Here is a 15,165-nt window from a genome sequence, read left to right as displayed (position 1 = left end):
ACTCTAGAAAATGTCTAAAGTAGTTCCTCGTACAAAAGGGTTTGAGACTCTGTGTTTTATTTTATATTATATTATATATAAACAATTGTGCCGTCGAACTGTTGTATAAATGCAATCTCACACTCATAACAGTGCAATGTGGCAGTATATCGTCACTGGTGGGACACTAACGCACGCCTCACTCCAGTGCCAATATATAGCCATATCGCACTGCTACTCATTGCTCATATACAGTTGAGGTCAGAATTATTAGCCCCCTTTGACAAATATTTCTCAAATGTTTGACAGTGCAAGGAAATTTTCACAGCATGCCTGATAATGTTTTTTCTTCTGGAGAAAGCCTTATTTGATTTATTTTGGCTAGAATAAAAGCAGTTTTTAATTTTTTAAAAGTCATTTTAAGGTCAAAATTATTAGCTGTATAAAAGTGTCTTGAAAAATCTCTAGTCAAATATTATTTACTGTCATCATGGCAAAGATCAAATAAATCAGTTATTAGAAATGAGTTATTAAAACTATTATGTTTAGAAATGTGTTGAAAAAAAATCTCTCCGCTAAACAGAAATTGGGGGAAAAATAAACAGGGGGGCTAATAATTCTGACTTCAACTGTATATGTATACATATATGTACAGAATTTATATATATATAGATTTTTTAAAGGTTTAGATCACATGACATGATCCAAAAGCAGGAATGTGCATCTTATTAAAATTGCACACAAACACAAAACAAACATTTTATAATTTCTAAAAATTTAATTAAGTGTAATTACAAAATGTAAATTTTTTATGAAAAAAAATTTCTAATTATTACTAATTTAAAACGAACTAACTATAATTAATTAACTATTTATTCAATCATTTTCTTTTCGGCTAGTCCCTTTTTTAATCAGGGGTCGCCAAAGCAGAATGAACCGCCAACTTATCCAGCACATGTTTTACGCAGCGGATGGCCTTCCAGCCACAATCCATCTCTGGGAAACTATTTATTTAGAAATAATAATACTTGTGTTGAATTGCATGTATTGAGTCAATGTACTGAAAATAATTATTAAAAATTATAGAGGAGGAGATTTTTCATTTTAAAGAAAGTCATGAAAAAAGTAGCAATTAGAAGTGTCAAAATAACTGCTCTACATAACTCGCAATTAGCCAAAATCTCAGAAAAGCCTTGAAATATTAATCGTTTATATTCATTCATTCATTTACTTTGGCTTAGTCTCTGACCCATCAGGGGTCACCACAGCGGAATGAACTGGCAACTATTCCAGCATATGTTTTGCGCAGCGGATGCCCTTTTTAGCCACAACCCAGTACAGGGAAACACACATATGCTCTCACAATCACACTTATACACTACAAGCAGTTTTGTTTAGCCAATTCACATATGGCGCATGTCTTTGGAAACCAGAGCACCCAGAGGAAACCCCCGCCAACATGGGGAGAACATGCAAACTCCACACAGAAATGCCAACTGACCCTGCCAGGACTCTAACCAGCGACCTTCTTGTTGTGCAGTGCTAACCACTGAGCCACCATGCCACAAATATCAACTCCTGAATTTGAAGATCAGACTGAAATGCTGGTAGTGATTCCCTGATAATCTTCCCATCGGCCGAATAAAACTTTAATTTCCAATATTTGTCTTTAATTACAAAAACGTCAAAATTTCAGCCAAATTGATTCTTCACACAAAGCTATGATCACCGCTATGTTTTATATTCTTGGTCAGAGTGAGCATGTGCTAGACGACGTCTTTCAACATTTGAAGCATTTCGATGATTTTTCGGCATCTGGTACCATGTGTGGTGCATTTTTAACACGCCGCGTTAAAAATAGTTGCACCCCAGCAATCTGTTCAGATTTCTCTTCTGTGCGGGATATTTCTAAAACAAGCACGGCTCCTTAAGGGGTGTTTTTACTACAACTACAACCTTTAGGTTAACTAAAGAAAACTTTTTCAACACATTTCTACTTAATAGTTTTAATAACTCATTTCTAATAACTGATATATTGTCTCTTTGTCATGATGACAGTAAATAATATTTTACTAGATATTTTTCAAGACATTTCTATACAGCTTAAAGTGACATTTGAAGACTTAACTATGTTAATTAGGCAAGTTATGGTAATTAGGCAAGTCATTATATAATGATGGTTTGTTCTGTGGACTATCGAAAAAAAACAAATATTGCTGAAGGGGGCTAATAATATTGACCTAAAATGGCTTTAAAAAAAATTTTAAACCGCTTTAAAGCCGAATTAAAACAAATAAGACTTTCTCCAGAAGAAAAAAATATTATAGGAAATACTGTGAAAAATTCCTTGCTCTGTTAAACAACATCTGGGAAATATTTGAAAAAGGGAAAAAAAAGTTCACAGGAGCGCAAATCATTTTGACTTCTTTAGTTCTTTTTGACTCATTTGTTCTTTAGTTTACAGTATGAATTAATTGGTTTTATTAATTATAATAATTCATAAATGGGACCAGTCATAATAATTACATTTTGAATACTGGGATTTTTATCTGAAAGCCAAATAAATCAGCTTTCTTTTGATGTATGATTAGGAAGTTTAATTTTTTGGAAAACATGGAATCAATCAATACATAAATAAATAAATAAATACATTTTAAATGCTAAATTGTATTTTTAATATTATTATTATTATTATTATTATTATTATTAATAATAATAATAATAATAATAATAATAATTATAACAATAATAATAAATAAATAAATAATAAATACGAATGTTTTTGTTGAATTATTGTTATTATTATTATTATTTTTATTGTTGTTGTTGTTGTTGTTGTTGTTGTTATTATTATTATTATTATTATTAATATTATTATTATTATTATTATTAAGAATGGATCCAAAAGTTTTATGGGTTTTATAGTCGTTTCAATATCAATTCACAATACAGGAAATATTTATTTAATAATAACAATAATAATAATAATAATAACAACAACAACAACAACAACAACAACAACAACAACAGCATTTTAATCCATAAATGTATCATTTATGTATAAATACATTTGACATTTGTTAAGTAAATAAATATATTTATTTATAATTTTAATAATATATATTTATTTGATTGTTGATTGTTTATAGACGATACATTTTAGGTTGTACAGATGTATTTGTAGGAATATAAATTCATCCTTTTGATTTTAGGCATAAAAGAAAAAATTGATCATTTGGACTCATCCAGTATTTTTTTGCATAAACTCATAAAGTGTAAATAGTGAGTACATTTGAAATCTTTGTGTGAACTCATTCATTTATTTTCCTTCAGCTTAGTCCCTTATTTATTAGGGGTCGCCACAGCAGAATGAACCACCAACTATTCCAACATATGTTATATGCAGCGGATGCCCTTCCAGCTGCAACCCAGTACTGGGAAATACACACTCATTCACACACACACAATAACATACTACGGCCAACGTAGTAGACTTAATTCCCCTATAGCGCATATCTCTGGACTGTGGGGGAAACCAGAGCACCGAGGGGAAACCCACGCGAACACAGGGAGAACATGCAAACTTCCCATAGAAATGCCAACTGACCCACCCAGGACTTAAACCAGCAACCTTCTGGCTGTGAGAAAACAGTGCTAATCACTGAGCCACCACACCACCCATTTGCATGAAGTATCCCTTTAAAAATCAAACTTAAAAAATCAAGTTCGTGCATGTCTGATCCAATATTGAGATACGGTGACCCAACATCTTTTTTTGTGTGTGTGTGTGTGTGTGTTTATTTGTTAAATCGAACCAAGAATTGAAAACCAAAGCAAGAAGTGAGCTCAAGAGAAACACTAATGCTTTCACAACCACAGATATCACAGGTTTGATACAGGCTGTCAGATAAAAACTGATCTCATACAGGAGTGTGTGTTTGTTCATTTATGACATGTTTTTTTTTTTCAACTGCAGCTTGAAGCATGTGAGTCAGTGTTGATAAGGTGCTACAACATGTAGCCTTTCATAAGTCTTTAGTGATATTTCAAGGATTTTATCTGTTGTGGTCAGGCGTGGACAAGCTGTTTTATAACTCAGACCTAGATTTAGCCCAGAGGCAAGAGAAAGGATGAAAGAGAGAGAAAAAGAGTGACACACAAGAGCAAAAGGCAATACAGAGGGATCTGCTCCAAAAACCTAGTGCTCTGCCTTGCTGTCTATTAAGGTTGCATACACTCAAAAAAAAATAGGTTGTTCAAATGGAGGGGAGGGTGGAAAGAGTACTGAAAAATCATACTCTAGTAAAAGTACCATTACCTGCCTAAAAATGTAGTGCACGTACAGTAAAAGTATCTGCAGTAAATATTACTTAAAATAGGAGTAAAAAGTAGACCTTTCAAAAAGTACTCAAGAGTAGTGAGTATTACGCTGTGAAAAGCTGATGTATTTACATATAATTTGTGGATGTGTGTAAACGTAACATTCTGTAGTGCATTTAGTCATTGGTCAGCGGGCACACAACGTCATAAGACATTAAAATTAGGTTAGATTTAGGTCTTATCAGGGGACCAAAATTAAATATCTAGTGAGCATCTAAAGACAACTTCCAATAATGATGTCAAATGACGGTGATATTTGGTTGATGTGAAATACGTATTATACATAGAAAGTGACCAATATCCAACATCGAGCCAACATCTTAAACCAACGTCATATTGACGTCAAATACTGACGTTTAATCATCAGGTATGGCAACCAAAATCCAACATCTGATAGACATCATAGTGGTAAGGTCCACACAACGTCAAGCGGTAACATCATTAAATGTTGATATTTGGTTGATTTTAGGTTGTGTTTGAAACTGACCAAAATACAACGCTCGGCCAACATCTTAAATCAACATCATATTGACGTCAAATACTGACGTTTAATCATCAGGTATGGCAACCAAAATCCAACATCTGATAGACGTCATAGTGGTAACGTCCACACAATGTCAAGCTGTAACATCATTAGACATTGATATTTGGTTGATTTAAGGATGTATTAGAAAGTGACCAAAATACAACGCTCAGCCAACATCTTAAATCAACGTCATATTGACGTCAAACACTGACATTTATTCGTCAAGTATGGCAGCCAAAATCCAACATCTGATAGACATCATAGTGGTAACGTCCACACAATGTCAAGCTGTAACATCATTAGACGTTGATATTTGGTTGATTTAAGGTTGTATTAGAAAGTGACCAAAATACAACATTCAGCCAACATCTTAAACCAACGTCATATTGACGTCAAACACTGACATTTATTCGTCAGGTATGGCAGCCAAAATCTAACATCTGATAGACATCATAGTGGTAATGTCTACACAACGTCAAGCGGTAACATCATTAAATGTTGATATTTGGTTGATTTTAGGTTTTGTTGGAAAGTGACCAAAATACATCGTCGAGCCAACATCTTAAACCAACGTCATATTGACGTCAAACACTGACATTTATTCGTCAGGTATGGCAGCCAAAATCTAACATCTGATAGACATCATAGTGGTAACGTCTACACAACATCAATCGGTAACATCATTAAATGTTGATATTTGGTTGGTTTTAGGTTGCACGTTAGACATTGACGTCGGCCTGACGTTGGGTTCTGACGTCAACCCGGTTTTCATTTCCAAACAAAAGGCAGCGTCCCTATAATGTTGGGGTACAATGTCAACTCGACGTCATGTTGACGTCTTATGCCTGCTGGTTGTTTGAGGCCAGTTTGGTCATCATACAGTAAACATCAGTCATCTTCTCATCAGTGACGTGGTCTCTGGCTCAACAGTCTCTGGGTCAATGCGTGTAAAGATTTTGGACATCTTCTTGGACACTTTTAATGCTTCCAAACAGTTTGCTGCAATTATAAATCGCCCATGTCTTGAGGTAGTTCATTAGGATAAGATTTACCTTCTATGTGTGGATAGATTGGACAGGACTCGCAGGACTGATCTTTCCAATCCCCATAGACAGGAAGAAGTAAAGTAGTGACTGCAGGTTGAAGGAAAGTATAGTAAAAGTACCGATACACTAAAAATGTGCTCAAGGGAGAGTGAAAGTACACATTTTTAAAACTACTTAGTAAATTACAATTACAATAATTGGAGTATTTGTAATGCGTTACTTTACACCACTGGGGGTCGGCGACATAATTGTTTTAAGTTCAACAAACTTAAATTGGTAAAAACTAATAAGTTAACTTAATTCCTTCATGTCGTCTCAAAAACAAATCAATTGTGTGAAATCCAGCATTTTTTACAATGTACTACACTAAAAAAATGCTGAGTTCACCATAATTTCTTCATGTTGTCCCAACGTTAACTTATTGTTTTGACAAACTTAAGTGGATCGAACAAAAAACAAATAAGTTGCCCCCACAACAATCTCAAGAATTGTGTTGTTTCAGCTCATTTTAAATAAGTAATTTGAACAAGCAGCAAAAGTCTTTTTTTTCAGTGTAGGGCTGCATAATATATCATTTCAGCATCGATGCACATCCACAATAGTCACATGGCAGGATTGCAATGCTGAATTTATATGTTGAGATTAAAGTTTCCCAGGAGCCACAGTTCACAAAGAGTTTAACCATTCATTCATTCATTTTCCTTCAGCTTAGTCTTAATTTCAAAGGTTGCGACAGCAGAATGAACTGCCAATTATTTCAGCATATGCCCTTCCAGCTGCAACCCAGTATTGGGAAACACCTATAAACACTCATTCACACACAATTCAGCTTATCCCAATTCACCTATAGCACGTCTTTAGACTGAAAACAGAGGAAACCCACGCCAACAGAGAGAACTTGCAAACTCCACACAGAAATGCTAACTGAGCCACTGTACCGCAGAGTTTAAACATAATAGAGTGAAAGTTTTTCAATAGTGTGTGTTTTTGAGGCCTGTGATTATGAGCATTCAGGTGTGAGAGTGTTCAGGCACAAGCAATTGCACTGTTTCAGGCTCTAATAAAGGTGCATTTTTAAAATTATTTATACAATGAAGATGTATGCAGTGTTATTTTACATGTGATTATTAAACTGCTACACCTGAATACTGTCATGCATAATATTTTACTTCCTTTTTCCCCAATTATAAACTCCCATTATCTTCCAGAATAATTCCAAATCAGTCACAATGAATAATTTCTTTCCAAATGCACTATGAAAAATGCTGGGTTCCTGTAGGAATGGGACGATTATCGGCCTTAAGGTTTATCGCGGTTTGGAAAAGTCAAGGTTTTAAAACTGCTACAATTTTCTGTTATATCGTTCCAAAGGTATTTATGTAAGGATTTATTTCTGTATTTACGTTTTGTAAAGAAATCAGTGTTTTTGAAACTAAGGAACATACCAGACATCATTTACTTATTTTAATTATTTAGCCTGACATGTTTACTGTTCCAAAACAGTACAAATGTTTCCTAAAATTAATGTTGCCAATTTAAAGTTTCCTAATATAAAATGTATTGTGTCCACTGGGGGGGGAAAGTGTTTGTTTTTCACCCAGACATTAAAAAAAGCTTATTTTAGAATAGTAATTACAATACAGTGATACTGTGAAAACACGATGTATTTATCCAATGTCATCATACTGTCAGAAACCTATACCGGCCCATGCCTAGGTTCCACACAATTGATTTCTATTGGGACAACATGAAGGAATTAAGTTTACTTATTAGTTTTTAGTAAATTCAACATAAAACAATCAAGTTGCAAAAAAAAAAAAAAAAAAAAAAAACTCAAGAATTGTGTTGTTTCAGCTCATTTTAAGTAGTCTGAACAAATAGTTTAGTGTGGAGCTATTCAAGCTATCTGGTGAAATTGTATTCATATTACAATTATTAAAAAATGATAAAAATAATACAAAAAAAAAAATTTACATTTAAATTTTTACAAAATTTTAAAAATTACAAAAATTAGACAAAATAATGTGAATTTTTTTCCGATACTGTGCAGCCCTACTGCATACTAACAGATCCACAACGAGCCAATTGAAATGCAAGATCACTTCAAGACATGACAGGTTGTTGCCGAATAAAAAACACGATGTGCAACAGGACATCTGTCCGCCTCCACCTGTCTTCAACTAGGTCAGCCTGAAGCCAGACATTGCATCTCATAGGTGTTTAATGAAGAGCCCAAAATAGCCAGACCCCTGTCCACAATGCACGAGTTACTACTAGCTGAAAGCTCTCGGTAAAACGGCAAAGTGTGCAGACACAAGTTCAAGCTTGGGAAGATCAGCATGAAAACCTCAACAGTGTACAGCATCATGAGAATTTAGGCCCATTAACAAGTACAGAAAGATATAGTTGTTAAACTTATTCAGTGTTAAAGAATAGCATAGTTCACACAACAGCTTCAATGATAAAGATACAGAGGGATGATATAAAAAAAAACAGACCACAGCCCACCATGGCCATATCTGAAGACTTGTCTTGTTAGTAGAGCTGAGCTAATCATAGACAAAAGACTCCAACAATGAATGATTACTTTCTCTTTCTTATAGATTTCTGGTTATGGCTTGTTTGTAGTGTGATCAACGTTTGGGCTTGCCTTCTTCTGAGACACTTATTTTCACATTTTCAGATTTTCACAGAGATAACATTAGCCCTGTTTTGAATCTGCCACTATGCTGACACACAGGCATTTGTAGCTCCACCCTCTTCTGAAAAGAGCACAATCCCATTTGAATTTAAAGCGACAGTCACCAAAATGCCTCAATTATGCTTAAAGCCTAAAATGGGCAGTTTCAAAGAGTTATAAACCATTGTTTGTGTGGTATTTTTAGCTGAAACTTCACACTCACATCAGAGACTTATTTTACATCTTGCCAAAAGTAGCGTAATAGGTCTTCTTTAATGAAACGGCTAACTGAAGGTCAGTGTTGTCAACACAATATTAACAAAGTTAGCCAATCCTGCTACAATGTACACAAAACGTTAGCAAAAAAAAACCCTTTATTTAGATATTTAGATGTCAGCTATTTTTTCCTAGTTATTTCAAAATGTTAAGAGAACATTCCAAGGTAACATTATAAAAACGTTTTAAGAAAATGTTTGACTAGTATGTAAAAACAAGTGAATTAAAAATTTTAAATAAAGCAGAAAGAACGAAACACGACTTCTTGTAAAGCATATTTCAGCAAACCTTATTTCATTCACAGCCTCGAAAAATAAAATGTTTGTAATTGCGTGACTGAGAATGTTGTCGAACATTCGATATAAGCAAAAATTCTTCAAGCAAAGCTAACAGTGCATTAGTTCAGAGCTTTCAAACTGTGAATCAAGGGTGTAGAATTGGCATGGACGGAGGGGACGTGTCACCACCAATATCCACCAATTACTGAAATGTCTCGACCAATAATTTAATCTACTTCAAAATAAAATAAATCTCCGTCGTCAACCCTTAGTTACCTAATTGTGCACAAAGAGTTAAAGTCAAGTTTGCGATGAGTTCACTATAATACTATTAGGCTGTGCAATTAATCGAAATTCAGTTTCGATTTTGGCCTCCTTGATTATGAAAAACAATAATCGGGATAAAACAGTTAAATTGCACACACACACACACACACACCTCTCTAAATTTCTCTACATTCATACTTCCTCAAAGCTAGATTACAGTAAAATCAAGTAAATTGACTTTTGCAGCATGAAACGTGATTCGTTAATTGTTATCCGTATTATTACATGCAAGTGTTTATTTTATATTATTAAGTACTTTATTCATGCTTTTAAAAGCGCAAAAACAATTTGCGCAATGCATGCACTCTAGGGATTTATGTCTCCACCAATGTCAAGAGCGAATCTATGCGCTTGCTTTGAATATCAAAGTATCAAACATTATCAAATCAAAATATCAAAGATCTCAAAACAGCACAGAAACATTCACGGACCACTTAAAGAGATGGTTCACCCCAAAAATTTCATTCTGACAATATTTAAAATCACCCTTGTTCCAAACATGTTTGGCTTTCTTTTTGCTCTGTTGAACACAGAATATATTTTGAAGAAACCTGGAAACCTTTAACTACTGACGTCCATAGTATTCCATAACTATGAAGTCCATGGTTACAGGTTTTGAGCTTTCTTCAAAATATCTTCTTTTGTATTCAATAGAATAAAGAAACTTATAAAGGTTGAGGGTGAGTACATTTTAATTTTAGGAGGAGTGATCTATCCCTTTAAGTTGATTATACTCTTAATTTCATTTTCAATTGACTTTCAGCATTTTCGAAGTGCAAAAAGTGTGAATAACACGTTAAGACTTAATAGTTTGACATGTTTCAATACTATGCATTTCTACAGAGAAGTATTCTGCAAACAAACAAACTCCCATTTTCTTGCACAGCATAGCCTGACAGACAAATATCTGCCCTCTACAATTACACACACCATTTACTAGCTGATGAATGGAGCTTGAAGAAAAAACAACAACAACTGCCCACTTGCTGGGCACCACATACGAGGGGCTGTAATTTCACAGATGCACGAAAACAACTTGCTGCCAGTCTGCATTGTCTGGGCACCGAATAGCATGCGTGCAACAGATTCCACACATGAACTTTTGCCTTTTGGTGGCATGCCCATTCGTCTAGTGCCCACAAAGGCGGAGACAAGAAGATTTTTCACAATATAAGCAGTATGGAACTTGTCTTTGTTGATATCCAACAGATGGCAAAGCATTACATGCCTTTTAAGATCTTTTCCAGCAAACAATATGACATTTTAAACACTGTCACACACAATGCAAGAGTAATAATAGATCATCACATACCTTGATTTCCAGGATGATGATGAAATGGGTGGCAACTGTCGTCCTTCAAGTGCTCCTACTTTCCAGGTGTCGACAGGTGCTTACATTGAAAGTATATGACATTTCAAACTACACTGTAGCCTAATAGGTCCCATAATATGCTATATTACTAATATTATGCAGCGTAGTAGACTGTCAACCCTCATTCAACAGCATACTGTACTATACAATCACACTAAATTAAGTAGTGCGTTACATTTCACAACTAAAACACGTTAGATAATACAATATTACGCTATATACGTTTATACACCAACAAAAAAGCTACTACAGCACATTTTGTGTCATTATGTTATATTATAACAGTGATATGAAAGCGTAGGTGTCTTATTTACACAATATTGTCTATTGGAAACACCATGGTATTAGCAGTGTAGCACAAAATACGATCCTACTGTACTACAAAGAGTACATAACACTTCTCTAAACAACACGACACTTACATGGCTGACTATTCTACATTATACATATTGTCATAACACATTAAACGCCTTACGGTTATCATTTCATAACGTACTCGCTCATAATCATAATCAGATGAAACTGAAATCGATGAGGTGCTGATAGCGCGCCCGCGCACACTCAGGTGAAAGGATGCGCGCGGCACAATCCGTGAACGCTCTTTATGTCTGAACTTGCGCCGGTAAAAACATGTTGCCACAAACACTCGCAAACTCACAGAACTGGAAACGCAATCTCCGCTCAGTCTCCTGCCTTTAAAGCCCTTTAAAACGCGACATGACAGAAATGAAACGCCACAAAACACGCACGCGAGCGCGCAACGGATGAGAAGAGACGCACCTTTGAGCTTCAAAATCCGCAAGTCACTCAAGTATAGCCAACAGTGACATCATTGCAAAAAAAAATCAAAAGATAAATCAGAAATCCACAATGATAAAGCTCCAGAAGTGCAGACCAACCTGTGGCGTGAGCAGGTCGCCGTCAGCTCCACGGAAACAGTGCGGACTGCAGGCTGCTGGTGCGCTGCAAGAGTTAGACATAAGACAGCCCGCGCGACACACTGATATTTATACACACCTCCAGTCTCCTGCTTTACACTGTTTACAACGCCGGTTCGAAGCCACGCCCACTTTGCAATCATTGGCTGCGTGAACGCGAAGACGCGCCTACTCGATAACGATTGGTTATTGGAACGCTGCGTGCGGGCGTGGAACTCAATGTACAGTATCTCCAGCCTTCCAAATGAACGCTTAACACTGGATAATCTGTAAATGAGATGAATAATCATCAGTGATTATGAATAATATGATGTAATTTAGTATGGAGAGACTTCGAGACATGCTCTAACTGAATTGTTGCTCAAAAGTAACAATAAAAGTGATTCTGATGTTAAATTAATGTTTTTACTGCAGGTTTGACGTGATATGCAAATAGGAAACACAATGGAAGACATTATGTGATAGTAAGATGTGGGTTTTGTCTACACTTGTGAAGTGCAGCACTGTTATGAAATCATAATGATTATGAATTATGATTCCAGAGAGAGAGAGAGAGAGAGAGAGAGAGAGAGAGAGAGAGAGAGAGAGAGATGATTGACTCATTCAGCAAGATTATCACTTAACATTTATTCGATAAATCTCCTGTGTAAAACATATGCCAGAATAGTTGGCGGTTCATTCCGCTGTGGTGACCCCTGATAAACAAGGGACTAAGCCGAATGAAAAACAATGAAAGAATGAATTTACTCGATACGTTGTAAATGTGATGAATAATCATCTGTAATAAGTGAAGTTTCATAAACTAATTTTGAGAGGAGCACGTGATATGATTGAGCATGGCTGGCTGCTCATCTGTAATAATCCAATCAGATTGATCCAAGCTTACAGTACTGACTGTTACAATGGACTGATTTTTCCCTACTGCCTTATCTTCGTTTTGGAAGAATCCCCCCTTCCACCCCATCTCCTCCTTTTCCTCCCTTTTGTAAGGGGAGCTCTCGAGATCTAAAAGATTTCGGACCCCCTTATATGCTTATTGACTGGGCTAGAGCCTTGGGCTCAACTATCTCCAAGCTCAGGGTTCTCTCCCAGGACAGCATGAGAACCCTGCTTTATACGCAGCATGCCAAAACTGCTATCAATGCTAAGCATATCTAAATGGGAACTCTTGAATGAGTAATAATTAGAGCCAGACAGAACTTGCGGACATTTTCTGCAGAGAATTTTGTAAAAAATCTGTGGATTTATGTGGAATGATATTAGGAGTATCATAACTACAAACTTTAGTTAATGTTTAATGTTTACAATGCAAATGCATTTAGATCCGCTTACTGTATTTGGTAAACAAAGCAAGTCTCTCGTATATATCTACTAAAATATTACTTTACACATAAATCATGAGAGCAATTTAATAGTACTATTATTATATCATAATAATATGAGTGAAATTAATTTAAAGGCGTGGCAGTGGCGCAGTAGGTAGTGCTGTCGCCTTACAGCAAGAAGGTCGCTGGTTCGAGCCTCGGCTGGATCAGTTGGCGTTTCTGTGTGGAGTTTGCATGTTCTCCCTGCATTTGCGCGGGTTTGCTCTGGTCTCCCCCACAGTCCAAAGACATGTGGTACAGGTGAATTGGGTAGGCTAAATTGTCCGTAGTTTATGTGTGTGATTGAGTGTGTGTTTCCCAGTGATGGGTTGTGGCTGGAAGGGCATCCGTTGTGTAAAACAAATGCTGGATAAGTTGGCGATTCATTTTGCTGTGGTGAACCCAGATTAATAAAGGGACTAAGCCGGCAATGAATGAATGAATGAAATAAATTTAAATAAATATAATAATTGAATAAATATAAAATCCACACATTTACACAAGTAAACACATAGACTTAATGATAGGCTAAAATCTGCGGATTTCTGCGTGCACAGATTACATGTGTGTGCCTAGTAATAAGACACAATTTACGGTGGTGAGACTTTGAGACGTGCTCTAGATTTGAATTATTGCTCAAAAACAACAATAAAAGTTGACTTTTTTTTAATATTAATGTGTTTATTTAGCAGATGCAGTCTTTATAAAGTGACCTACAAATAGGGAGCACTGTGGATTGGTGGAATTGTATATTGTGATAGAAAGATGTGCTGGGAGATTTGTGTGCACTTGTGAAATGCTCAAGTAAAGCACTTTTATAGAGGCGGATTTAGTGATTTTGGGGCCCAAAAGTTCTTTCTTTTGTACTTTAATTTTTATTATTATTTTGCAGCGTTTTTTTCTGCATCTTCTTTTCTACATTTTATCTTAACGCAAAATAATAACAATAACAACATGTCAAGCACCTTGTAAAACTTTTGAAAGCATTTTTTAAAAATGAATTCACAAGTAAAAACAGTAAAGGAACTACTTTGTTTTTAAAACTAAATCTTTACTGATTTGACTGCTGGACTGCTCCATGATTGAATATGGGGGACATATTTGTGCAGATGTATAAATTACATTCAAATGAACAGTTTTAGACCCTCACCACACAATATATGATAGCAAACGCTGTTATATATAATTTACAGGTATGACTTATATTTATTTCTAGGTATTTATTTGGGGGCCCTCAGATTTCCTGGGACCCAAAGCAGCCGCTTACCTTGCTTATTGGTTAAATCTGCCCCTGATGAAATCATAATGGTTATGAATTATGACCCCAGAGAGAACGATAGAGAGAGAGAATTGACTCATGTAGCAGGATTATCACTGTTTATTAGATAATCTGTAAATTAGATGAATAATCATTAGGGATAATGAGTAATAAAGACACAATTTAGTATGGAGAGACTTCGAGGCATGCTCTAGCTTTGAATTTTTGCTCAAAAACAACAATAAAAGTAATTTTTTTTTATATTAAAGTATGGATTCAGCAGATGCATTCTTTATAAAGTGACTTACAGGGAGGACAATGAATTGGTGGATATGTATATTGTGATAGAAAGATGTGCTGGGAGTTTTGTCTACATCTGTGAAATCATCTACATCTTATGAATTATGAGCCCAGATAGAGAGAACGATACAGAGAGAGAGAATTGACTCATGTAGCAAGATTATCACCGTTTATTTGATAATCTGTAAATGAGATGAATTATCATCAGGGATAATGAGTAATAAGGCACAATTTAAGATGGAGAGACTTTGAGACATGCTCTAGCTTTGAATATTTGCTCAAAAATTACAATAAAAGTGATTTTTTCTAATTGATGTGTTTATTTAGCTGATGCATTCTTTATTAAGTGACTAACAAATAGGGAAAACAATGGATCTGTGCAATTGTAAATTTGTGATACTAAGATGTGGGTTTTATGGAATCATAAGGCTTATGAATTAT

The 15,165-nt window shown here is 35.3% G+C and overlaps 1 protein-coding gene across 1 annotated transcript in view; it reads right to left on the bottom strand.

Annotated features, from left to right (window-relative positions):
- Positions 1-11,867, bottom strand: part of cemip (cell migration inducing hyaluronidase 1) — a 380,066-nt gene extending 368,199 nt beyond the window's left edge. The window contains 1 exon segment of the mRNA XM_056461019.1: positions 11,764-11,867. The gene's annotated coding sequence lies outside the window, so the exon portion shown is untranslated.
- Positions 11,868-15,165: the final 3,298 nt, after the last annotated feature.

This window comes from Danio aesculapii, chromosome 7, assembly GCF_903798145.1.
Source record: "Danio aesculapii chromosome 7, fDanAes4.1, whole genome shotgun sequence".
Classification (NCBI taxonomy): domain Eukaryota; kingdom Metazoa; phylum Chordata; class Actinopteri; order Cypriniformes; family Danionidae; genus Danio; species Danio aesculapii.
This window is presented reverse-complemented; position numbering and strand designations above follow the sequence as displayed.